Genomic DNA, 15,775 nt, shown 5'->3' with positions numbered 1-15,775 from the left:
TTTCTCTCATCCAGAAAAAAAATAGGTTTCTTCAACAGGAAAGCTTTTAAATAAATAAAGAGGGCAATTCAGTAATACAGTAAAAACTTCTGTTCAGGTGGAAGAAAATTTCTCATTCAGCTGAAGACACTTTCCATGTTCTTAGCACCTATGGAGGAAATGGTGAAGGACAAAACAGCAGCAAAAGCTGAAGGACAAAACAGTAGCAAAAGCTAAGACACAAAGATGGAATTCAAGTGGCATTTTCCCCATGCAGGAACTCCAATTAAAGATACATAATCAAGTCACTTTTAAAAAGAACACTTCTACTGAGCACTGTAAGAATCAGATACCATGAAAGTTTGAAATCCAAGTGTAAACACATAAATCTTACACAGTACAGGTCATTTCTGATTTAAATGACATTCAAATGTCAAATTAAAAGCACATATACAAGCTTAATGACTTTGGGTTGGTTAGAGTTCTCATACTGATAGAAAATGCAGATAATGTTTTTCTTAAGTTATTAAAGCTTTACATTCCCAAATCTCACTGAGAGAGAGAGAGAGAGAGAGGCAGAGAGAGAGGGAGAGAGAGAGAGGGAGAGAGAGAGAGGAAGCGCCCTCACAGTCAATTTGACGTGCCTTGCAGGAGATTTTCAGCAAGCATGAAGACCACACCCAGAAATGGTCTTAAATATGGTGGAGAATACCAACGCCTGGGACGGGGTGCTGAGTGGTCATGATACAAAGCAGGGCAGGGGTAGGGGACCATCTGTCTCCACTGTAAACTATGACATCTATGAGCCTTTACATTTCAACGCAATACTTGAAAATGTTATATCTGCAAATGTCACTCATTTTCTGCCTTTTTCATATGCTTCTCCAGACACTAAATAGGAACTGTAATACAAACAGCAACAGCAATCACAGCCACAGGCGTGTACTAAACAGTCTTACCGTGTGCTGGGCATGTGCTAAGTAAGCACTTTACGCCCGGACGCCATTCCATCCCTCCCCATGCCAGCCCGGAGAGCTCCACGGAGACACAGACTTGCTAAGATGAAGAACGCATCCAAGGAGTTACGGATGCAAGTGACAGGACTGAGACCTGCGCCCCTCACACATGACCCCCCAAAAGAGGAGCCACGGGAAAGCCCAGGTCCAGGTCTGCCGAGGCGCCCCGGAGTTGCTACTCACCACCCACAAAGGGCTACAAGTCAGATTCCAATACAGCTTACGTCTACTGAGCATCTACCTCATGTTATACACTAAGCGAGTGCTTTCAGGAGTCTGTGCACCTGAACCTCACACCAAAATGTGACACTTTACCCCCATTTTTCAGAAAAGAAGTGAAATTTGAGGAGGCCATGTGGCTACCCAAGGCCACACCGTGGGGGACAGAGTTGACATCTGAATCTAGGTTTCCTAAACCCAGTGCTCTTCTGACTCTGTCCGGCTCCTAAAACCTCACACACGGGCATCCTCCTAGGAAAGGTGCTGCAGGCTTCACTTTATTTCCAAAGTGCTCAGTGACCCAAAGAAACATTTAAAAAAAGAAATCACTGCCAGAAAAGAAACTGGTTTTCCTGTTCCCAATAAAACCTACTATGGTTACTGAAGAAACCTAAATTCAGGTCTCCATCTGCACTAGTGTAAGAGAATGAGCCCAGAACTGTGAGGTCAGAGAGAAAATTCTAGTCTGGGCCCTGCCATGAGCTTTATAATCTGGGGAAAATCATTTCACTTTTTCTTCATCTGCAGGATGAAGCGTTTGGTTTAGATGATTTCCAAAGTGTCTTCCAAAATCCGACGGTATGAGAAAATCTTAAAATACACATTGCCCTTTCCTGGTCAGAGCTGAGAGGGAGAAAGACGCTGAAGGAGAGTGAGGACAGACAGGAGGAGAGAGAAGCCAGGGCAGAGGAGTGAGATGGACGCACGGATGCAGTGTCCATCCAGGGGTAACACAACCGACCAGATCCGGAGAAAAGCCAACTCACCTGCCCCACGCTTAACAAGCATCAACCAAAGAGCTCTCCAAATTAGCATTCAATGAGAATTAATGGGATCTGATTTAACGGTTTTACTATACCTAAGTTGCTGAAGTAGAATTAATTGTTACATATTATTTCCTAATGTAAGTAAAAAGGAAGAAGCCAAATCTTTTCGTAAGAGACACAGAGATCAAACTTAGTTGGGACAAGCTATTTCTCAGGAGATGGAAGAAAAAACATTTCCTGGAAAGGAAAGGAAAGAGGAAGGTCTACCAGTAAACAATGCTTACAGCTTAGAACAGTGAATTAATTCCAAGTATGTGTACCTTTCTTTTATTTTTTAATTTTTGAATACATCAGTGTATGCATGTCAATCCCAATCTCCCAATTCATCACACCACCACCCCGCCATTTTCCCCGCTTGGTGTCCATACGTTTGTTCTCTACATCTGTGTCTCTATTTCTGCCCTGCAAACCAGTTCATCTGTACCATTTTTCTGTACGTGTGCCTTTCTTTAATCTGCATGGCATTAACTCCGGTAACCAAATGCCAGCTTCTGATGAGAGATACCTGGTCCACGTCTGTGAATCAGAAAAAGCATGTAACACATGATACCAGATGATTGAAAATGTATCTGCACTTGAGCACACAAATCATTTTGGATGCTCCTTTCAGTAATACATGAAGCCATAAATTAGTAGCCCTTAAAAATTTAATCTTCCGTAAGAAGGAAAAAAAGGTAAAGACCAAATACAAAAAAGATGGTAGTCCTGTTTGGTATGTGGCAGAATTATGTTTTGGTACTGTTTGAAATAGGGTGGAAAGGTGCTCGGAAATATTATAGTGTTTACCAGGCCCACATCTCCTTAAATCTTTTAGAGAAAAGCTGTTTTTGTAAACATTTAACAAAGAACAGATGGCCTGCCTTAATCATGTGGGGAAAAAACCTGGAGCTCACAGTAATACCCTGACAAAGTCTCCCAGGCCCGCAGCTCCCCTCCCAACCCCCCGCGCACGGTACCGTCTTCTCTAATGCTATTTAATTTTACAGCGGACGTTTTCCCATCAATTCCCACTGCCTGACAGGTAATCAATGCCATTAACATCTGATATCACCATATAGGGCATTCCTCAAACCTCTCATTTATTAGGGCAAAAGCAGAGAATGTTAGATACCAAAGGTATTTTTAAATACACCCTTTAGGACTTCCTGCTTGACATACTTGCTATCACAATTCCATATGCCTTTTGGAGCATTATGGAATATATAAGGACTATGTGTGGACTTTTGAAACTGAAACAGAACGACGGAGAGCTGAACAATAAATTAAAACGATCCAAGGTGCATTACCACCTACTAAAGATAAAGTCGTTTTTAGCCTTAACTTCACTTTTCCTAACATATAAATTAGACAAACACAGAAACAAGTTGCCTCATATAAAACAGCAGAGTAGACAGGATGTAAATTTAACCAAAGGAGAGGGGCCGGGGAGGCGAGGCCAAACCCTCCGTTACCTTTAAGCAAACATGACCCAAAACGCTCCGGAGCCTTCGTCAGAACAACATAAAAACAACGCGTAAGAAGACACTTTCCATCCATCTCCACTGTGTTTTCCCTCCAACACTAACCAGCATTTTCTGACTTTAAAGCCTATCTTATTTAACCATATTTTGTCTTAATTATAGTCTTGAAGCCTCAACCTGCTTTCAAGGTCAAGCACCACGAATGAGCAAACAGCGTGCGATGTCTCCAGTGTGGACAATCCCTGCAAACCCACACCATTCTGTAATATAGGACATCTCTGGGCATTCTATTTACTGGGCGACACGAACACATCTAAAATCAAAACACTGCTTTATAATAAGGAAAAGATACTACCAACTGGGTGAGAGTAACACGGCACTTCCAGGAGACACGCCCCGCCCCACAAATCAGGCTGAAGGGAGACAGGCACTGGCGAGCTCAGAGAAACGCAGATTCTGGGGGAGAGGCGGCCGGCCAGCTGAGACCCACGTGGCAACAAGTACAAGCTTAAAACGCTACACTAGGATTTAAGTGGCTTGGAAAAATACAAATAGTAAGTCGTCATTTAAGACTGAAAAGTACAATTCAGTTTTGGGGGGTTTTTAAAAATCACTTGGGAGACACATTCCTACTATCAGCCTTCTTCACTTCTACGTACTTGTCCAGTACCCCACAGGTTCTCAACCCCTCCGCACTCTTCTCAAAAGGAATTCCAATATGAGCCCTGAAGCTCAATCTCCAGCCAAAGGAGTGTACCGGCGTTCAAAAGGTCATTTAGCAAATGTTCAGTAAGTCCCACTGAGATTTTCACACCTTTTTCTTGTCAGTGACACTGATAAAAAGAAGAGCACTCACTAATACTTGTCGCCCAATTCATTTATTCATCCAACAAACAGTTGAGGACGTAACAGTAAGCCAAGCAGCCCTGGTACCTGCGGGGGGAGAACAGAGGCCCCAACCCAGGCTGACGCCAAGGAGGGTTCTTGGAAAAAAAGGCCGCCAGGCTGGGGCTGACGGGGAGACACATGCTGGCCAGGGGCTCCTTCCTCAATGGACCAGCCCCAGCGACAAACCACGTCCAGGATGGGGTGACCGAAGGCACAAAAATGCATCACAAGCAGCTTTTGAAACCTTCTTTGAGGGGAGGAGATCAAGATGAACAGATATTAGTTTGAATGGTCAAATGAAATAATGTTTAACTTTGATTCTTTGATACAAAATAATACGTACAGAAATAATCTTAAGAAAAGAATCAAGGATTAGAATATTTTCTGCTTGACTAAATTTGGTATCAGAGTCAGGGCCTCAAGTTCAAGCCTTTCATGTATCAGTTAGTTTCATTCAGCTCATCTTTAAAGACAATTTCTAGGAAAACAATATTGAGTGAATACTTTTATGGACACAAACACAAAGATGAACAACATCACGCTTGTTGGTCATATGACTTGAGAAGGCAGAAAGGACAGAACAACATTTTCTAAGTTTAGGATTTTAAGACGTGTTCCAAGAAAAGAAGACTCAGGTCTTCTTTTGAGAGTTTGGAGAATTCTGGGTCAAACAAAGCGAAGCATTTTTCTTTACTGTAAAACTCTCCAGGCCCTCACTACACTCCGAAGGGGAATAGGACGCAGTGTGCCGTACAGGAAAAAGATATTCTCTTCCCAAGAATATCTTGAATAAAAACGCTCTTCAAAATACACTCTGGATTATACTGATACAGTTAATCCATCACCTCTGTGGCAGGGATGTGAGAGTGTGAGAGAGAACAAGAGAGACAGCACGTGCCAGTCTCAAAGCAGTGGTTATCAAACGTTTCAAAAGATAGTATATGACTCTACGAATAAATACAATTTTATAGAAATGCATTGAAACAGCTTATTCAATTATGCTCAGATGTAGGAATAAAACAGGAAAATTGGGATAATCATATAATCTTCTGAGTTGCACAATTTCCATTATAATATATATGCAGTGAAGATAATTACTAAGTTAAATAAAATGAATTTTGAAATATAATAACTTATCTTAGTGTGTCCTTCAGAAGAATCATTAAATTTTAGAATTGAAAAAAAAAATTTTAATTACTGTGAAGTATCTCATCTAAAAATCATCTAAAGGCATTTTTGAACCTTTGGTTTTCTGCTTACATTTTTCCCTTAGAATAGATCTGCCAAAGGCGCAGAATCTTTTAACAGCTACAAATTAACGTAAGCCACTGTGACAGCATCTACATTATAAATGCATTTTGAATCACCAGAATCCAAAATAACGAGAACACTGAACCCACTGGTCCTGTTAAATTTAATGTTAAATAGCTTCCCATCACATATTGAATACTGACCACCTTCCAGTCTGCAGGGTGGAACTACGCCCCAGGAAGGGTCCCTCGGCCTCTGTGACGTGTGACACACGATGCCGTGGTGTTTCTGTGGTCAGCTGGGCCAGAACAACCCAGCGGCGAGGCTCCAGCCATGCAAACCTCCTTCCTAAGGGTCTGAGCAGCTCTAAGGGGCGCGGACTCCCTCTCAGTGGAGGAGAAGAGGGCGTCTGGCCGCCGTTCCTCACTCTTGCCGCCGCCCACTATGTCTGTGCCACCAGGCTCAGGAGGTGCTGGCCCAAGGGTGCGGCTCTGTGGCCACCATGACAGTTGGGTAACAGGTCAATTCTACTATTCTCAGGAAGAGCACCAGGCCAAGTATTTAAAAACCATGCAGTGAAATAACGTTTGTCTGCCCCCCACCACACACAAACACACCCCCAAGGGCATAGAATTGAAGTGATGTTAAAGTTCTGAAGTTTGTTTTTTGTTTTTGCTTTTTTTGATGTTTCTCCACAAGGGCCTGGGAAAACTAGCTTAATTGTTTGGACAAGAGTTGAATGTTGTTTTAACATGTGTTAGTTTTCCAAAAAGTGTATGCGGGTCATCAGACCACACCCCTGATCTTGAGAATCTCCCATCCCACAGTACTTTCTAATTAATTAATTTATTTATTTGCGGTATGCGGGCCTCTCACCGCTGTGGCCTCTCCCGTTGCGGAGCACAGGCTCCGGACACGCAGGCCCAGCGGCCACGGCTCACGGGCCCAGCCGCTCCGCGGCACGTGGGATCCTCCCGGACCGGGGCACGAACCCGTGTCCCCTGCATCGTCAGGCGGACTCTCAACCACTGCGCCACCAGGGGAGCCCTCATCAGTACTTTAATAGAAGGAAGGGAAACGCAGAGGGGCCGAGAGGAGCATCACTCCTCTGGGGAGGGGAGAAACAAAAAGCACAAACTCGACACAATTAAAAGCCACTCGCTGGAACGCTGAGTGACCTCCTGGGCTTCCTGGAGCGCACACAGGGCAGCAGGACCACCCACCCATAAAGATGACACCCAGGGCTTCCCCGGTGGCACAGTGGTTGAGAGTCCGCCTGCCGATGCAGGGGACACGGGTTCGTGCCCCGGTCCGGGAGGATCCCACGTGCAGCGGAGCGGCTGGGCCCGTGAGCCGTGGCCGCTGCACGTGCGCGTCCGGAGCCTGCGCTCCGCAGCGGGAGAGGCCGCAACGGTGAGAGGCCCGTGTCCCGCCAAAAAAAAAAAAAAAAAAAAAAAAGATGACACCCATTCTCCTCCAACAGCAGCCCCCCGAGAAGAAACAGGGTCTGCAACTGTGTCATCATGGAGCCCCTGACTTACAATAAGCAACCAAACTCGGAGCCCACTAGGGGAACCTGAGACACAGCCATACTTTCACCCTCTTGCTCTGAACGTCTTGGTTCCTAAAGGCGGTAAATCGTCAAGTGTTGTCTTTTACCAGACATTGCCCGCTAGAAGTAAAAACAGAAAAGATAACGTATGTGCTCAGGGTCTTTAGCAAAGTCCACTGTATTGTCTCTCCTGTCCCTCATTTTTTCTTCCCTCACCGCGGTGCACATGGTGCCCTACCCCTGATAGACTCTACTCCACAAACAGCAGGGAATGAGGGTCTAGAGAACCAATCCCAGTTCGCGGGCATTTCTCTTCCTTATTTCAAGTTATTTCTAAGGTCCATACTGTTCTCTAAGGAGTGTCTGAAGGCTGGACTTTGGCAGCAGATACCCAGAGGTGAAGCCACGCAGCTTACCAGGGATAAAACTCGGCAAAACACGAGACAGCAGGGCTTCTGGGCTGGTCGACATGTTTTAACATAAATAAATCCTATTCAAGGCACTAAGGACAAAGACCAAATTTACGTACTAAAAACCATTTAGTTCAATTCAATCTTTTTTTTTTTTTTTTTTTAACCGTACACCACTTCCATTGTTTTTAGCTATCACTGGTGTACCTAAGTTGTAAGTTTGATCCTCAAGTCAGAAAGGTGAACCGTATGGAGTTTGGCTCTGGAGAAGCAATTTATTCCAAGTTTGCACTGGTCTAAAAAAGGTCAATGTTAAAGGTGACTTACTACAAAGCAGAAACTAACACACCATTGTAAAGCAATTATACTCCAATAAAGATGTGAAAATAAATAAATAAATAAAAATAAAGGTAACTTACGATGCTATTCCTATGAATTTAAAAAGTCAAACCTCAATAGACTGAAAGGAAAATGTGCCTTTTTACCTAACATTGAACAATCCCAAGGGTATGTGTAGAAATGAGAATAGAACAATCTTTCAGGGCAAAAAAAAATCCATTTTAAAGAGCTTGGCGATAAAGCTAATTTACACTCGGCAAGTTCTCCGGGATCCAGAGCCCTTGAGTTACAGCAAATCTAGTTGGCAATTAATGCTTAATGATGGATTACTTTGGTCCTATTAAAAAAACTCATTCACATCTTGTAGGAGGCCGAATTCTAAGGTGACCCCACGACCTCCGCATCGTGGCTGTGGAGGCACCTGTGCTGCAAGCCAGTGGAACACGGCAGAGCTGAGAGGGTCTTGCAGGTGTGATTAAAGGGCCCAAGTCAGTTGGTTCTGAGTTACTCAAAGGGGAGATTACCGTGGGTGGGCCGGACTCAATCAGGGGGCTTGTGAAGAGGGTGTGGGCCCCCCTTGAGGGCCGGACACTCCCTGTTGCCTGCTAGGAGGAAGCCCCCATGGTCGGGAGCCAAGGGCAGCCTCCAGGGGTCAAGGGCAGCCCCAGGCAACAGGCAGGGCAAGCTGAGGTCCCAAGTCTCACAGCCGCCTGGGATGAACTCTGCCCACAACGTCAGTGGACCCAGAAGCCGATCATTGCCCAGCCAAGGCTCCAGATGTGAATGCAGTCCTGACACCTGACTGTAGCCTGGAGAGACCCCAGGCAGAGGAGCCAGCCAATCTGCGCTCAAATCCTGACTCCCGGATGTGAGGGATAAGAAGGCAATATTGTTTTAAGCCACGAAATCTGTGGCAATTGGTTATGCAGCAGTAAACAATGCATACCTTAAAATCCTCTGCACTCAAAAAGGAATTTTTTTCAGTCTTTTTTTCCCCATCCAGGATCCCCCTTCCATGCTAGACATGTCTGTCCGCAGGAGGACGGACAGCACAGCAGGACTTCCTTATCCCTCTGTGATGCTGCTCTGCGGAGGGTCACCCTGAGCCCCTCCGTGCCAGGCACCGTTCCAGGCTCAGAAAGAGGTTACGCACTTGTCCAAAGTCACAAAGAGCTGGTTGTAAGAGTCAGAACTCAACCCAGGCCACCCGTCTCAGAGCCCACATCTTAGCCGCTACACGGCTCACCATTCCTGCCGCAGTGTCTCCAAAGAGAAGGAAGACGTGACGACACCGAGAGCCGGGTGCAAGGTACAGCTGGACAGAGGTGGGACCCTCTCTCACAGGAAGAACCCGGATGGCATGAAGGGTGTCGCTGTTACAGGCAGGCTGGAGCGTCACCCTGTGAGACACTTAACTAGCACTGAAACCATCACAGGCAGACGATTTTAAAAGAAAATTGCTTCCTTCCAGTAAAAAAGAAAGGAAGGAAGGAAGGAAGGAAGGAAGGAAGGGACAAAGAAGAAAAGGAAAAGAAACTGCACTACAAGCAACATCAAAGGTCCCTGATATGTATTTTAACAGAAAATTTACTGCACCTTAGAAACAGTCAGTTTAACACTTAAAGGGGATTGTGTCCCCATGACTCCTTCCAGCTGGAACTACACATGAAACAGAAGATACCAAAGCAATTAAGTATTTTATAAACACTGCTGAGGGGTCAAAAACAGGGAGGTTCATTCACTGACTAATAATGCAGTAATAAACAAACAGCAATGTTATGCAACTGAGAAAATTATTATAATTGAATCTACACAGCTGGGCAAGAATAGAAGCCTGGTTATGTATATCAGCTCACAAATGCTTTGTGTGGGTAGGTTTTAGTTTTAGAACTGGTTCAGATTTGAGACCCTTTTCAACAGTCAGATTTTTTTTCTCTCAACCAAATACAATTCCACGATTACAACTGCAGAAGAGAAAACTTAATGAACTGCCCCACCAGTTACTTGCTATTATTTGTACTACGGAGGAATAAGTGTGTACAGAGCGGTGAGGAGGCGAAACTTCTTTGCGATGCACTCATTTCAGATCTCTTCCAGAGACATTTTATCTTGTTTGTGCACGGTGATATGAATAATGAATGACCATGACTGGGGCACATGCTGGAGGGAAAGCCCAGACCAAGTTGCTTTTCACATTTTAACATTCAGCTCCCACTGAGCTCTTGGAGTTTCCTTCCCACCTTGATATTTTCCCCTTTGCAGAAGACAGGCAGAGAAACACCACCAATTACCACATTTAAGTTTACACAGATGTGACGAACAGGGAGGAAAGAGTGACTCGTATATTTCCCTTGAATTGCTGAGGTTGCCGCCTTAGAATCAGAGAAACATCGTTATTCTCTGGGGTTCAAGAACGAGCTTGGTAAAAATCCACCTTCCTTCCATCAATTAAATGTAGTTATTAACATACAAACCAAAACAAGTTTCTTTTCAGAGGATATTCTAGCTGGATATTACCCTTATTACTCCATGAATTCTTTTCTTAATTAAGTGACTAAATCCGAACAAATTTGTGATCTATGTCAAGTTCCCGTCTGCCTGAAACCTAACTTCAAACACGAAAGGATGATTAGCTAACCATCAGGGCAGAAGTACCAATGTATCTTCGACAGGCACACATTTTACATCAATGATATCTATTTTTATGAGATAAAAGTACTAAAGCTTTAATGGTGGCAATTAAAACAGCCAAGAGTTTGAGTAGCTCGATGGCTGAGTCACAGACCTTTTACCTATAATGGGATCCATTATATCCCTGAGCTCAGTTTGAGGGAGTAAAAGAGGAACAGATTTTTAAATATGGTGATAAAACAGCAGTGCCCTCTGAACTACGCTGTTTTAGTTTAAACCGCTGCGTGACTTGCCCCGCGCCTAATGCCAACGTCCATTCAAGCAGCCTTCTTCATAGGCCTCAGATACCTGTGTCTATCTGAAACTATCTGAACAATTTGAAGATGCTGTCATGTAATTATGTATATTTTGAGTAACCTGTTTCTATTTTAACTTATCTATATTAAAAAATTCATCACTTTTTGGAAAATGTGTAACTTCAGATGACTTCTGACAAAATATCACTTATGCCTAAAATAATAAATATTTGTATTTTGATATTCCCTTTTAAAATGTAATTTAGGGGGATGAATAAGAATGTATTTATTCACAATGAGATGGTGTGTTTGAGCAATATTTATGTATGAACATCAGCAAACAAAGGAGTGGAGGTTTTCCATGGCAGTTTAACATTGTTATTCAAAAGTATTAGGATGATAAACTCTCTAGTTGCAAGATTTAATAATCATCTAACACATCCAGTCCAACATTAAACACTTCTCTACTTCAGGAACCCTGAAGGCTTTCTCCTTTGCTTCTATTACAGCAAATCAGAAACAGACACAGAAATGTTCTTGGGAACAATCTCACAACTGTTTCTGTCTGTTACCATCCTGGTCCCCAGGAAGAGCTGACAAACACGAAACAACATGCAGAAAGGATCTACCTCCAACCAGGAAGGACCCAGCTAACAGGGATGAGGCCAGCCACGGAGCGGCCTTGGCCCAGGGGGTCTGAAGGCAGTCGAGGCCTCTCGGGGCTGCAGTGGGTCTGCACCCACGCCAAGCCTGCCAGCGTCGGCCAGGCACTCACCTGGGCGTGTTCCTCTGTGTGCTGGCAGCTCTTCTGCTATAAGTCAGCTGAAGGAAGGATGGACTAGAGGATTCACTGTTAGGGTTGGCTTTGGGGATTTTCTCTGGGGGGCTTTAACAATCAAGTGTGAAGACAATCTTCTCAGGATGCCTCAACTTCCTGTCTGGAAGACGAAGCAGTGGATGAGCTGATCTGTAAAGCCTTCTAATAACTCTAAGGCTCTACAGTTGGATATTCTCTACCGCTAAGATGTGGCTTCAGGGCTTCCCCGGTGGCGCAGTGGTTAAGAATCCGCCTGCCAATGCAGGGGACACGGGTTCGTGCCCCGGTCCGGGAGGATCCCACATGCCACGGAGCAACTAAGCCCGTGCGCCACAACTACTGAGCCTGTGCTCTAGAGCCCGCGTGCCACAACTACTGAGCCTGTGTGCCACAACTACTGAAGCCTGCACGCCTAGACCCCATGCTCCGCAACAAGAGAAGCCACCGCAATGAGAAGCCTGCGCAACGCAACGAAGAGCAGCCCCCGCTCGCCGCAACTAGAGAAAGCCCGCGCGCAGCAACGAAGACCCAACGCAGACCAAAGATAAATAAATAAATAGATAGATAGATATCTAGATAGATAGACAGATAGATCTGGCTTCAGCCCTGCTTAAATAACTGGCCCACACGTCTAAAAAGAAATGAGCATTTGTAAAGTGAAATGGGAAGTGAAGATAATTTCAGAGGTAACTATTAAGGAAGTTTCTTAAACACAAAAAAATAAATAAAACTGATTTGAAAATCTACAATAGAAAGCCCAAATTAAATGAGATACACCAGAATTAGAAATATAAACGAAATCTTAAAATATACAATTTACTTTTCTCATTTATAAAAAGAACTTTTGTAACTGCATTGCAATAATTCATAATCTCATTTCATAGATACCTAACCTCTACAAGGTTTTGTCCCAGTAAGTTTAGTCTCTGCTCAATATAATGTGTCAAAATATTTATTAAACATCGCAGTACGCGCCCAAATACTGCTACTTAGGTATAAAAATTCATTAATGTTTGTGAACCCCTGAAGTCATGGATCCACACCGCATGAACCGTGGGGAGGTGACAGGGAAGGGGAAGGACAAAGGTGGGGCGGGAGGGACAGGGAGCAGCGTCGTTCACGGGAGCCCCGGGACCCCGAGAAGGCGCACGCGAGGGCCACTGCACAGGGACCGTCTCCCGGCCCTGAAAGGGGTGCTGAGACTTTTGGAGCGAGGCACGGTTGACTTCAGGCAGGCAGGCAGGCAGGGGACCCCGAATTCCTCACGACACAGCTCAGTGTGGGCCGCAGCAGCACAGATGCCCATCACCCGGGGGCCGGGCGCGGGCTCCCCACGGGACAGCCCGGTAGCAACAGGCTTTAAGAACAGTCACTGACAGAAGTCAGCCTCGGGAATGATTTAAAGAGCCACAGCCTCCAAATGCACCTCGCTTCTCTCCACCTTCGACCCCCTGCCTCCCCTCGCTCAGGTTCTCAGCGACCAATGAGCAACGGGGGCGTTTCCCGAGCCCACATCCTCCTGCAGCTGGTCACCTGCCTCTGCTCCCCGTTAGAACAGAATCCTCCAGAGAGTGAGCGTTTGCTGCCTTCCTCCCGGTACACAGAGTTCACACTCACACTCCAGCCAAGCGGCCCGCCCTCCTGCTCACAGGGACCCCAGGCCCCTCCCCCCCCTCGCTGCTGGCTTCCCGACAACCTCTCCGCTACATCTCCTGCGGCGCTGCGGGCCTTCACCTTTGGGTCTCAGAGCTACGCTTCCTCCCTCTGGGTGTGCCACCGCTCTTAAATACCGCCCACCCACGGCCGATGGCTCCCAAGGTCCCTCCTGGAGCCCAGACCTCTCCCCTGAGCTCCATGCTTCCCTAGGCGACTGTCTACCTGACACGGCAACCTGCACGCCCCAAGAGGCATCTCACACTTAATGAATTCCAAACCAAACTCTTGATTTCTCTACCAAGCTCCAGCCCCATCAACTGTCACTCCGCCAGCAGCACAAGGCAAATGCGCGGAGTCACCCCGACTCTCCACCTGGTCTCACCTAACACTTTCAACCCACTACGTGAGTCCTCTTGGCTCCGCCTTCAGCAGACAGGAAATGGCCTCTGATGCCCTCTCCACACACCAGGAGACCTGCCTGGACCGCTGCCACAGCCTCGATAACTGACCCGATTCCCAGGTCTGCCCTCTGCCCCAGTCTGTGTGCTACACAGGCCGAGTGAGCCTTCAAACGTGTAAATCAGACCATGTCACACCTGTATTCAAAACCTCTAGTACCGGGGCTTCCCTGCTGGCGCAGTGGTTGAGAGCCCGCCTGCCGATGCAGGGGACGCGGGTTCGTGCCCCGGTCCGGGAGGATCCCACATGCCGCGGAGCGGCTGGGCCCGTGAGCCATGGCCGCTGCGCCTGCGCGTCCGGAGCCTGTGCCCCGCAACGGGAGAGGCCACGGCGGTGAGAGGCCCCGCGTACCGCAAAAAAAAAACCCCACAAACAAACAAAAACAAAACCGCAAAGCACCTCTGCTGCTTTACTTTGTACCATTTGTCGGCGATTCCCCCCCATCAATTACATCTAAAACGGAGCCGCTGGGGGATGGCTGGTCAGGACCCTCCCCCGGCCCCCTCCCAGCCCTGGGTCTACCTCTCCCCACCACACACACCACCGCCCCCCACCCCCACAGGCCAACAGCTGCTGTCACACCCATGTACTTTGCTCTTTCCCAACTTTGTGCCTGTGGACAAGTCACTCCCCGGCCTGGAATGCCTGTTGCTACTCTCTCCTCCCAGTGAACTCCTACTCCATCCTCAAAACTCAACCCAAACGTCACCTCTTCCTGAGGCCTTCCCTGATCCCTCCAGGTAGAGTCAAAGAGTCTCACCAGGCTAGAACACCACGTCACTTGGCTATTTACCGACCGCTAGATCCTTCTAGCCCCCGGTGACCCTTGAACAGCACGGGTTTGAACTGCGCGGGTCCACTTACACGAGGGTTTTTTTCCAACAGCAAATGTTACGGTGGTACACAGTCGAGGCTGGTTGAACCTGCAGGTGCAGGACTGTGGATACAGAAGCACCAGGCACACATGGAAGACCAGCTAGAACTCGTACTCTGATTTTCGACTGTGCAGAAGCTCGGTGCCCCAAACCCCCGAGCTGTTCAAGGGTCAACTGTATACAAGAGCATATAGATACAAGAATATGTGTCTGTCTGTCCGTCTCTCTCTCCAACACCTAAAGTAGGAGCTGATATATACCGTAGGCCTAGTATTTACCGACTGAGTATCAAACCCTCCCCAAGCCTCCTTCAAATGTTAAAGCAGATGTCACACCTCCAGCCTCTGTCCTGATCACGTGCACACCCTTTGGGGGCTCCGTGCATCCTGGCAGCAGCTGTACCCCCAAGGTGCTCAGAAGGGTGCCTTAAGCCCCTGTGGAACTAAATAAATGCATACGGAAGTGGGCACACATTTTACTGACCGGTCCAAGGCAATGTTAAAACATTTGCTGTCCACTGAAAGAACCATCTTCTGCCTGTGGTCTGCACAAACTTCATTATTCCTCTTTCCCTGACTCATGTATCACCTTTCTTCCTGGCCCTGCAAACAGCTAAGCTGCGTAGCTACTCCCATACAAGTCTGCACTTCTCTCTCTTCACTGCAGTTACATCACTGTTTAACTGGAATTTTTTAAAGGGGAGAATAGCTTCTTTTATATATCTTCACGACCTCACATAGCGACTGGCACGTTATAAATGCTCAAAACTGCCGACCGATGAATACATGGAGAATGAACGGATGGGTGGACAGATGGGTGAGGTTCTCACCTCATCTTTAAATATCCTTAAATAAGGCCTGACAGGCACCAAACGTTGTCCCTCTGCTATGAACTGATTACCATCCCTTATCTCATTCCCAACAAAAGCGCTCCTGGGGAAGACATCTAGAAAGAGTTCTCAGCATTTGACCTCCCCAAATAAAAAGCTACAGACATTTTCCTGCAATTGCTGAACTTATAGTGATCATATATTTTTATCTAAGACGGCTTTTAATTTTCCTCTATGTAAATTTAAAAAATTCGAATGACTCTGAACTGTG

At 46.3% G+C, this 15,775-nt stretch overlaps 1 protein-coding gene across 3 annotated transcripts in view; it reads right to left on the bottom strand.

Annotated features, from left to right (window-relative positions):
• CHD7 (chromodomain helicase DNA binding protein 7) overlaps positions 1 to 15,775 on the bottom strand; it is a 179,188-nt gene that overhangs the window by 83,116 nt on the left and 80,297 nt on the right. The window lies entirely within an intron of this gene.

This window comes from Kogia breviceps, chromosome 17 (genome assembly GCF_026419965.1).
Source record: "Kogia breviceps isolate mKogBre1 chromosome 17, mKogBre1 haplotype 1, whole genome shotgun sequence".
NCBI lineage: Eukaryota > Metazoa > Chordata > Mammalia > Artiodactyla > Physeteridae > Kogia > Kogia breviceps.
The sequence above is the reverse complement of the archived record's forward strand: the minus strand, read 5'-3'. Positions and strand labels throughout refer to the sequence as shown.